The sequence below is a fragment of the Crinia signifera genome, chromosome 6 (assembly GCF_055691185.1).
Source record: "Crinia signifera chromosome 6, ASM5569118v1, whole genome shotgun sequence".
Taxonomy (NCBI): Eukaryota; Metazoa; Chordata; class Amphibia; order Anura; family Myobatrachidae; genus Crinia; species Crinia signifera.
In genome coordinates, this window is record NC_139222.1 from 281774892 (window position 1) to 281785215 (window position 10324).

The window sequence follows — 10324 nt, forward strand, 5'->3', positions numbered from 1 at the left end:
TATTCCCTACCACATATACACGCGCACACAGACATTCCACGGTTAATTTTGTTGGGAGCCAATTAACCTACCAGTATATTTTTGGATTGTGGGAGGAAACCAGAGTACCCGGAGGAAACCCACGCTAGTGCAGGGAGAATATACAAACTCTGCACAGTTAGAGCAATGGTGGGATTTGAACCCATGACCTCAGCACAGTGAGGCAGTAATGCTAACATTACACCATCCGTACTGCCCTCGCATTGACGCATATTTGCCGACATATAGGGCCTTATTCTAGTTCACTCTTTCTGACAAAATCCTTCTTAGATGGACAAAACCATGCGCACTGCAGGTGGGGCAGATGTAACTTGTGCAGAGAGAATTAGATTTGGATGGGGTTTTACGTCAAAGTGAGATATATATTGCAGTGTAAATATAAAGCAGCCAGTACAGTATTTACCCTGCACAGAAAAAAAATAACTCACCCAAATCTAATTCTCTCTGCACATTTTACATCTGCCCCCCCCCCCCCCACCTGCAGTGCACATGGTTTTGTCCATCTAAGAAGGATTTTGTCAGAAAGAGTGAACTAGGATAAGGGCCATAATGTCTATTCTCTTCTCAGGGACCACTCTCGGAGGGGACAACCACTCAGTAGCCGCCAGTGTGCCATGCTGAGGGTGACTTCCACATGATGGGTGAGGCAGAGGTAATGTCGGTGTTGTTATTAGGGATATAGCGCTGCTCAGACAGGTAACCGAAGATAAAGATAAGACTCTTGTTTATTCTCAGACTTCCAGCCCCAGCAGTTATACATTGTGTTGCTGTCAAAGTTCCCATTTCTCTAAACTGACCGACTGCTTAGCTGCCCACAGCGGACCTGCCAGGACTACAGCACCCATCGTTGCTTGGGGATTGTAGTGGTTAAAAAAATATTATTTGCCTTTTAAATTCTCCCGTTCCATCAATATACCCAGCAGAGCCTGGGAAGCTGATTGGACAGCAGTGTAATGAAAATAGGGACATTGCAGCTGATGCTGAGGTCACCACAAATTGTCCCTATACTTTATTTATAAATATGCAAATAAATATATATTTCCTGTATTTAGCATTGTATGCATACTGGCGAGCTCCTGTCCAATGACGGAGTGTGTGCCCTGTGCAAACATGCAAGCTATACTTGAGAATAAACCACTTACCTCTGTATATTGAATCCAGCCGCCTGGTTCTTATAATGGTACGGTAGTCTGGGACCTGCAGTATCCACGACAAGTCCTGCTGAGGGACTGCACCGATAACATCTCCGGGACGGCTGTAATAAAAGTCTCACATTGCTCTTGGAGTGTAATCTTTGAACCTTTGCTGCAATCGGTTCAAAGGTAGAAATCTCTGTGTGTATACTGGTAACAGGCTGTACATGACAGCGGATTCAGTCTCACAGCACAAGATGATTGCGTAATTATTTATAAATCCCCTTCGAAATCTGCCCTGGTTGTAACAGTTGTAAAGTGAAGTTCTGGGATAGTCTAAAGGCAGTTTGGCCGGTGGAACGTTTAACATGGCGCGGATGTTATCTTGTAGTAAATGTAACACCTGACTTGCACCGGCGGTTGGCGTTCTGGGCAAGGGTCAAACTTGTAGGTCTTCTACGGGCTTGTTGCATATGCCAACTGGCAAAGAGTGCACCTGGAACCAGAAGGAAACGGCCCCATTGTCAGACTAATTCTAAGGGGGCTGCCGCCTTGTCTGACCACGTGTTTCAGATTATGACACAGATTCTGGATGGGCTTGGATCTTAATTTTGATTAGGCCACTAAATTACATTTATCGCACTATTCTTGGCCAAATGTGGATTTGCTGATATTCTTGACACAAATGATCTAACAGGTGACTTAGGCACACTGTCCTGCCCTTAAATACCCTTAAACAAGTTAAGCCAACTTGAATAAAATATGTCAGACACCTGACCGATATATGGTCACTGCTTTATAAATAGAATGAACAATAATATGATCATTGCAGATAATAAGTTCCATCCAACGCACTGCTGATTGGTGCTGAGGCAACCTGAGTTGTAAAGGACCCACCTCTCCGAAACTATCACTGTATCGGTCTTACCTCAAAGACTTTCCAGGTCCTTCTTCAGAAGCTTGACAGTTCATCTTTCTTCAAAGGAGAAGGGCTCCACAACCACTTCCATCTCCACTTGGGTCCACCAAAGAGCAATGCTAGTGCCACCTAACAGACAAGTTCTAAGACAGGGTTGGCCAAAACAGTCCTCTAGATCTACCAACGGTCCACGTTTTACAAATCCCTTAGCTGGTGCACAGCTGTAGTCATTACTAAATGTCCCATTGTTGAACCTGCTGCATTCATTCCTACTATAGATCCACAGGTTGCCTGAGACACAGGAACTGTTGGAAGATCTTGAGGACAGGTTTGGTTTCCTTGTTCTAAAGGAATCAAAGCCCCCCCCCCCCCCCCCATTCACTATAAACCACTAACCACAATGGAGAGCAACTGCTCTAATACAGATCCAAACCATGCTGCCTAATGTGCTCATTGTTGGACCTTTATAAGTGGGCAACATGGAAATTAGACCACATTACCTTCAGCAAGGCCTCACCATGTCAATATCCTCACACCCATGTCCACACCTGTCAGGATATAATAGAAGAACAGATTTCTCGCACCTGATCCCACTATCACTGGACCTCTACAATGTTGTGCTGAATACAATGAAGGAGGGTAGTCCCTTCCTCCACAAACTGGGTGAAACCATGAAAACTGATCTAGGCCAGAGAGAAAGGCCAGCTAGAAGGACATAATATTAAAGCACGGGGATAAAAAGCTCAACAAGAGTAAAGGAAGAATGGGAAACCCATCTGAAGGTGAAGAAAAAATTACAAGGAGACCAACAACCAATCAGGTTCTCCTTTATAGGAAAAATAAAGCAAATCCCTTCATATCCCTACAGCAAATGGTAGAGACAAACATCCTAGTGTGCCCACTGCCTAGAGCACAAGAAGGACATTGCTACTGACTGCTACATCGGGCACGTGTCAAAGAGGCAATGGGCAGTATTCAATGAGGCTGATTCACCATGTTTTATGGCGATTTTGTGCTATTTTCGTGCTGTACGGCGATTTTTTTACTAAAACGGTGAATCACCCTATTCAATGACCAGATGGCGAATACATTTCAAGGTTTTTATCGCCATGATTCACCGAGTAGCAATCGCTATCTTTTTATGGTGAAGTGGAATGTGAACTTTTAAAATAAAGTGTTTTGTTTTTTTACATTTGGTGTAAAAAAATCAGGAATTTTATTCTGAGGAGGGGCATGCTATTTTTATTCATGTGCTGTAAGCACATGAATATATATTTAATTAAAAAAATATATATATATTTTTTTTTTACACAGACCAGCCAGCAGGGGGCCGGAGCCGAGCCGCTCATTAGATATTCATATATTCACTGCACCCGATCATTACATATGCACGATCGGGTGTAGTGAATACCCGGTCCCCTGTTGGCTATCCCGGGGGTCAGCACAGGCTGCACTATCCTCATTTCTTGTCGCGGTGCGCTCCCTTTTAGAGGGTTACTGGGATTTCCCTCATGCACAGAGAGGAGCCACAAGTGTAAACGAGCTTCTCAGTCGGTTCGGGTCTTTGTGGTTTGTTTTGCTTAACCCAGTGGATGCCTACATGGACCGAAGAGGACCGATCTACACTGGAGGTGGTAAGTATAATTTTTTTTCACAGGTACCCTCCTGATTTCTACGGGACAAGTGGACCGAACCTACGTGTCAAGTTAGGTGAGTATTTATGGATGTTGTGTGTAATAAACGTACACATATTCATGTGTGTGTTATATGGGTATTGGTTCTGTTGTAGGACTAGCCCATTAAGGCCCTGCATGTTGGGACTTGTAGTTCACCAAGTCCCTGCATATAGGGGAGGCTTGCTGGAGCTTGTAGTTCATCCTCAAAACCCAATGCCTTTATTTTTAATTTTATACACTTTTAACATCAGCCCAGCACCCACGGCCCAGGGGTGCCTGACAAACTTTTTTTTAAAGGGACAGTCAATTATAATAAGGCATTGCTTTGCTTAGTAAGTGATTGCCCCTTTAAAAAAAACCTCTGAGTCCGGCCGTTATCCTACAGAGCCGCCAAACTCTGAGTCTGTTACATTTGGCCCCAAGGGTGGATTCCGTCCAAGGCCCGTGTACAGCCGCAGATTGAGTTGACCTTGGCCCCCGGGTGTCTGGATGAGGATGTAATGAATTGGGAAGGTTACCGCTTCTTACTAATGTTAGAGTTTGGAACCATCAACTGATAAGCTGCCGCTCACTGCGCTGAAAGTGTTATATCTGATTAACCCTACTAATTATTATTGTCACTACGGATGGAAGGTTTAAGGGTCACTGAGAGTAAGTGATTCTGTGCCAAATGCCATAAAGATACAGATCCAGTGTTACGGACACACTGAACATTATTACACAATACAAATAAATATTATACTAAAATGGAGTAAGATGTGTAGCACCAGTCCGGCGACCTCGCCTTCCAGACCTGCTGTAGGTATTCAGCTGTCACTCACCTGGGGATGAATAAGGAGATGACACGACTCTCATACTAGCGGTAGATTTTAGCTCAGTACCCGCTGGAGACATTTCTATCATCTTCAAAGGAGGTGGACCCCATGCAGGACCAGGATGCTAATGCTCTGTCACTCACAATATAGGGGGTGATTGCATTCTATAAATCGTTCAGAGATGAATTTAAGTTGCATCTATGTGTAATCTTAAGTGTGCATTTTGTCCACAAGGGCTCCGGGCTTCTCTGTGCCACCCGCACACCTGATTTTATGATGTCACAAGAGGGATGGGGCCACAATCACATAGTTTGCTATACTCCCGCATCCTGTGTGACATTCCTTGTCACGCTTCAGTATCTTTAAACCTCTTTCTTACCACTAAGATGTTTGTCTCAGCTGGTACGGAGTGTCCTTTGGGCTACATGCAATTCCCAAATGTTGCAGAGGATCGCCAGTGTTGTACACCCCTCCAGGTTGTTTGGGGAACCTGTCTGCGGCATGTCCTCTCAGCGCTGTCAGTGTGTGCAGGGAAGAAGTTCGCCGCAGGGCTCTGTCTCTAGCGGATACTCTCAGCTGCTTTTCAAACTTCCCTCCGAAACTTCAACATGGGCTCAGCCATGTTGGACTCAGTCATATGACTCTCTTCCACCACTCACAGTGCTGTGTTCGAACAGCTGACTACAGCAGCTAATCAGACCAGACCAGTACCTATAAATTCAGTTTCCTGACTGGCTCAAATCACCAGTACAATGTCGCTTCTGCTAAATGTTATACGCAATGCTGTGCTCCCTCATTCTGTATCTCTGTGACTTTGCCTGAGTGATCCAGCAAGTTCCAGGTTCCAGTGCTTCCAATCATCCAGATCCCTTCTAGTAACTAAGGATTGTCCTAGGTAACACTATTTCAGTTAAAGTTAAAGCGTCTCTTTTCCAATTCCAGTCCAGTGCATCTCTATTCCAGTTCCCAGATTCTTCACAACAGCTGAACTCAGCCTGCCTGGGAGCCAGCAAAGAGGTTTGGAGAAGGCAGTGCATTGTTGCAGTCACTATGACAGGGGGATACAGTCATTAGGTCTACACCAACTAGGTCGACAAGCATTGGGTCGACACCACTAGGTCGACAGGCAACAAGGTCGACATGGTTTAGGTCGACATGGGTCTAGGTCGACAGGTCATTAGGTTGACACAAGCATTATTTAGACCTGGGCACGGTCGACAGTCAAAAGGTCGACATGGGGTTTATCACTGTTTTTTGAGCCGACGTGTGCTGACAGGCTGTATTTCATGCCCTACCATCCACTAGGGCGTGGTGGGCGAATAAAATAGTGTGCCCGAAGTATTGTGAGCGAAGTAAGCGAGGGGATGCGGTGCACTTGAAACTGTGTCCATATCGACTGCGTCGATATTCGGGTAAAAAAACTGTGAAAAAACCCATGTCGACCTTTTGACTGTCGACCGTGCACATGTCGACCTAACACTTGTGTCGACCTACCTAGACCCATGTCGACCTAGACATATGTTGACCTTGACCCATGTCGACCTATTTCTGCAGATGGAAAAAAACATGCTGCACTGCATGTGGGGCAGATGTAACTCGGAGCGTTTATTCGGATGGGCGCATCTCAGGAACTTGATAAGCTTACCAAGGGAACCTGAATCGGACCCTTTATATTAAAGAAATGTTTGTGCTGTATACTGTAATCCTGCCATTAGATCACAGCTACATTCTCTATTTCCATAACTCTGAATTTGAGACTCAGACAAATCAGACATGCCATTCCCACTCCAAATGAGGGCATTTGGGCCTGTGAAGTGGCCATTTTGTTAGGCATTTTGATACGACATGCCATGACTGTGGCCATGTTTATATGACGCCTCAGACCTCTGTCTAAGACCCCTTTTTACGGGAATCTGAAATTGCAACATGTGGCTTATTCAGTAAGGCACAACATGCTCCTTGTGTAATAGCAAGCGCGCATACGCAAAATAAGAGCAAGTGAAAAGAAAAGCTGCAGCTCGCTGGTACGTCCTGCGGTGAATGGAACTATCTTACAATGCAATTTTTCCAGTTTTTTTACAATAATAAAGTTCATTTATTTTTATAATTTCTTATCAAGTAGATAATGGTCCATAATGGTCATTAGTAATATTATTGTGTAAATATGTTTAATGTTTAGAGGCAATTCTAGAAGCGCCATCTGGTGGTTGATGAGGTCAGTTTACAGAATTTTACAGAAAAGTGGATTCTACCTTCTCTGCACCCGGTATTAATACGGCCAGGGGCGGATCCAGAATAAATTGATAGGGGGCACCATTATAGGGGATGAGATTGCACGGGGGAAGGGGGGGTGCCAGGGTGCACGTTCTCTCAGAGAATGGAGTGAGAGAGAGAGAAGGAGAGCAGAGAGAGATGGAGAGCAGAGAGAGAGAGAAGGAGAGCAGAGAGAGATGCAGGGCAGCAGAGAGTCAAGCAAAGAGAGAAGGCGAGAGAAGGAGAGCAGGAAGAGAGAGAGAGAGATAGAGAAGGAAAGCAGAGAGAGAGAGATGGAGGGCAGAAGAGAGAGGCGAGCAGAGAGAGAGAGATTCAGGGCAGTAGAGAGTCGAGCAAAGAGAGAAGGAGAGCGGTAAGAGAGAGACAGAGAGAAGGAGAGCAGAGAGAGAGAGATGTCGGGCAGAAGAGAGAGGAGAGCAGAGAGAGAGAGAGAGAGATGGAGGGCAGAAGAGAGAGGAGAGGAGAGCAGAGAGAGAGAGAGATGGAGGGCAGAAGAGAGAGAGAGAGAGAGATTCAGGGCAGCAGAGAGTCGAGCAAAGAGAGAAAGCGAGAGAAGGAGAGCGGTAAGAGAGAGACAGAGAGAAGGAGAGCATAGAGAGAGATATGGAGGGCAGAAGAGAAAGGAGAGCAGAGAGAGAAGTAGATAGAAGGAGAGTGCAGAGAGAGATGGAGAATGCAGAGAGAGGAGAAGTGCGCAGAGAGAGAGAGGGAAATAAGGAGAGCGCAGAGAGAGAAGGAGAGCGCAGAGAGGGAGAGAGAGAGGAGAGTACAGAGAGGAAGAGAAGGAGAGCACAGAGAAAGAGAGAGAAGGAGAGCACAGAGAGAAAGAGAAGGAGAGCACACAGAGACAGTGGGAGAGTGCAGAGAGAGGAGAGCGCAGATGGTGAGAGAGAGAAGGAGAGCACAGAGAGTAAAGAGTGTAGAGAGAGAAAGAGAGCGCAGAGAGAGAGAGAGAGGGTGAGTGCAGATAGAGGCAGAAGGAGAGCGCAGAGAGAGGGTGAGTGCAGAGAGAGGGAGAAGGGGAGCGCAGAGAGAGAGAGGAGAGCACAGAGTTAGAGCGAGAAGGAGAGCACAGAGAGCGAGAGAGAGAAGGAGAGCGCAGTGAGAGAGAGTGCGGAGAGAGGAAAGTGTAGAGAGAGAAGAAGAAGATCACAGAGAGAGAGGGCGAGTGCAGAGAGATGGAGAGTGCAGAGAGAGGGAGAAGTAGAGTGCAGAGGGAGAAGTTGAGCGCAGAGAGAGGGAGAAGGAGAGCACAGAGAGAGAGAGGAGAGCACAGAGAGAGAGAGCAAGAAGGAGAGCGCAGAGAGCAGGAGAGAGAAGAAGTGCGCAGTGAGAGAGAGAAAAGGAGCAGGCAGAGAGAGTGAGTATGAGAGTGCAGAGAGATGAGAGCACAGAGGGAGAGAGAAGGTGAGCGCAGAGAGAGAGGTGATCACAGACAGAGAGAAGGTGACTGCAGAGAGAGAGAAGGAGAGTGCAGAGAGAGAGAGAGGAGTGCAGAGAGATTGAAAAATAGAGAGAGAGAGGAGTGCACAGAAAGAGAGGAGAATGCAGAGAGAGAGGAGAATGCAGAGATAGTGAGAGGAGAGTGCAGAGTGAGGGATAGGGAGAGAGGAGAACACAGAAAGAGAGAGAGAGATAAGGAGTGCTGTGAGAGAGAGAAGAGAATGCAGAGAGAGAAAGAGTACAGACAGAGAGAGAGAGAGAAGGTGAGCACAGAGAGAGATAAAAGGAGAGTGCAGTGAGAGAAGGAGAGTGCAGAGAGAGAGACAGAGATAGAGAGAGAGGAGAACGCAGAAAGAAAGAGAGATGAAGAGTGCAGTGAGAGAGAAAGAGTGCAGACAGAGAGAGGGGAGTCCAGAGAGAAGAGCGCAGAGGGAGATTGCAGAGGGAGAGAGAAGGAGAATGCAGAGAGAGAGAATGCAGAGAGAGGAGAGCGAAGCGGACGAGAGACAGAGAGAGAGAGGAGGTGAGCGCAGAGAGAGAGAGGAGAATACAGAGAGAAGGAGAGCACAGAGAGAGAGAGAGAGAGAAAATACAGAGAGAGGTGAGAGGTAAAGAGAGGAGAGAGCAGATGTGATGCTAGAGCCCAAAGATGGTTAGATTATTTCTTCAAATCTAGAATATGGAGTACAGTTCTGGGCCCCGCACTATAAAAAGACCATCATAGAACTGGAAAAAATCCAAAGAAGAGCAACAAAGCTAATAAAGGGAATGGAGAATTTAAGCTACGAGGAGAGATTGAACAAATTGGGATTATTTACACTAGAGAAGAGACGTTTAAGGGGGGACATGCTCAACATGTACAAATATATCAGGGGCCAATACAAGGAACTGTCAGGCGACATTTTTACTGCAAGGAAGGACTCTAGGACACGTGGGCACGAGTTTACATAGGAATAAAGAAGATTTTGTTCCCTAAGAAGGAAACATTTTTTGGTACTTGTGTACTAGCACGGCGCCCATCGCATCGCATACCATAAGGCATATAGTATGCGATGCGATACGATGTTAGCCGATGTTATACAATTTTAAATTGTATACCATCGAATTGTATGCCATTGTATGGCATATACAATGGTATACAATTTTAAATTGTATAAGCAGCCTAATAGGTGTTTTCAATGTTAAATGTGCCCCCTATAAGGTAAATAATTGTATAAGCACCGTAATAGGTGCTTACAATGTTAAAAGCACCCCCACGCCACCCGTACTATCAACACCAACCCGAAGCGTGGCGAGCGGCGGCGGTACGCATCCTCCGACCTTTTCATATCCCCACTATCCACGTCGGCGTGGAGTTGATTTTGGTACTTGTTTCCTAGCACGGCGCCCGTCTCGTTGATCGCATGCCTTAAGTTTAAGGTACTTAAGACATTCAATCAAAGCGATGGACCCGATTTTCTGTCAATCACCAGTTTATTTGCCAGTGAAACAGAAAATCGCGTTGATCGCGTCCATCGCGGGCCATTATAATGGGCCGTGATGGGACCGATGCGATCAACGCGATTGTTAACGCCACCCCACTATTGGCGTCAACCCGAAGCGTGGCGAGCACAGCGAGCCCGCGTGGGGCGGCGGTATGCATCCTCCGACCTTTTCATACCCCCACTATCCATGTCGTCGTGGAGTTGATTTATAAAGTGTGGCGAGCGCAGCGAGCCCCGCGAGGGGACGTGTATATCTGTGAAGTTATGCGCTACGCTCGCCACACTTTATAAAATCAACTCCACGACGTGGATAGTGGGGGTATGAAAAAGTCGGAGGACGCGTACCACTGCCCCTTGCGGGCTCGCTGCGCTCGCTATGCTTCGGGTTGGTGTCAATAGTGGGGTGGCGTTAACAATGGGGGGGCATTTCAACCATGGGGGGGGTTGCTATTAAAATGGGGGGTTTTGGGGCTTTTTACATTGAAATCAATGTAAAATCGGGTCTCAGGGACCATTTTATATTGATTCCAATGTAAAAATC

At 46.3% G+C, this 10324-nt stretch overlaps 1 protein-coding gene across 1 annotated transcript in view; it reads right to left on the reverse strand.

The window, feature by feature from the left end:
- Nucleotides 1-1338, reverse strand: part of ACSL5 (acyl-CoA synthetase long chain family member 5) — a 52310-nt gene extending 50972 nt beyond the window's left edge. The window contains exon 1 of the mRNA XM_083149819.1: nt 1182-1338. The gene's annotated coding sequence lies outside the window, so the exon portion shown is untranslated. The remainder of the gene's footprint in view (nt 1-1181) is intronic.
- Between the last annotated feature and the right edge of the window lie 8986 nt (nt 1339-10324).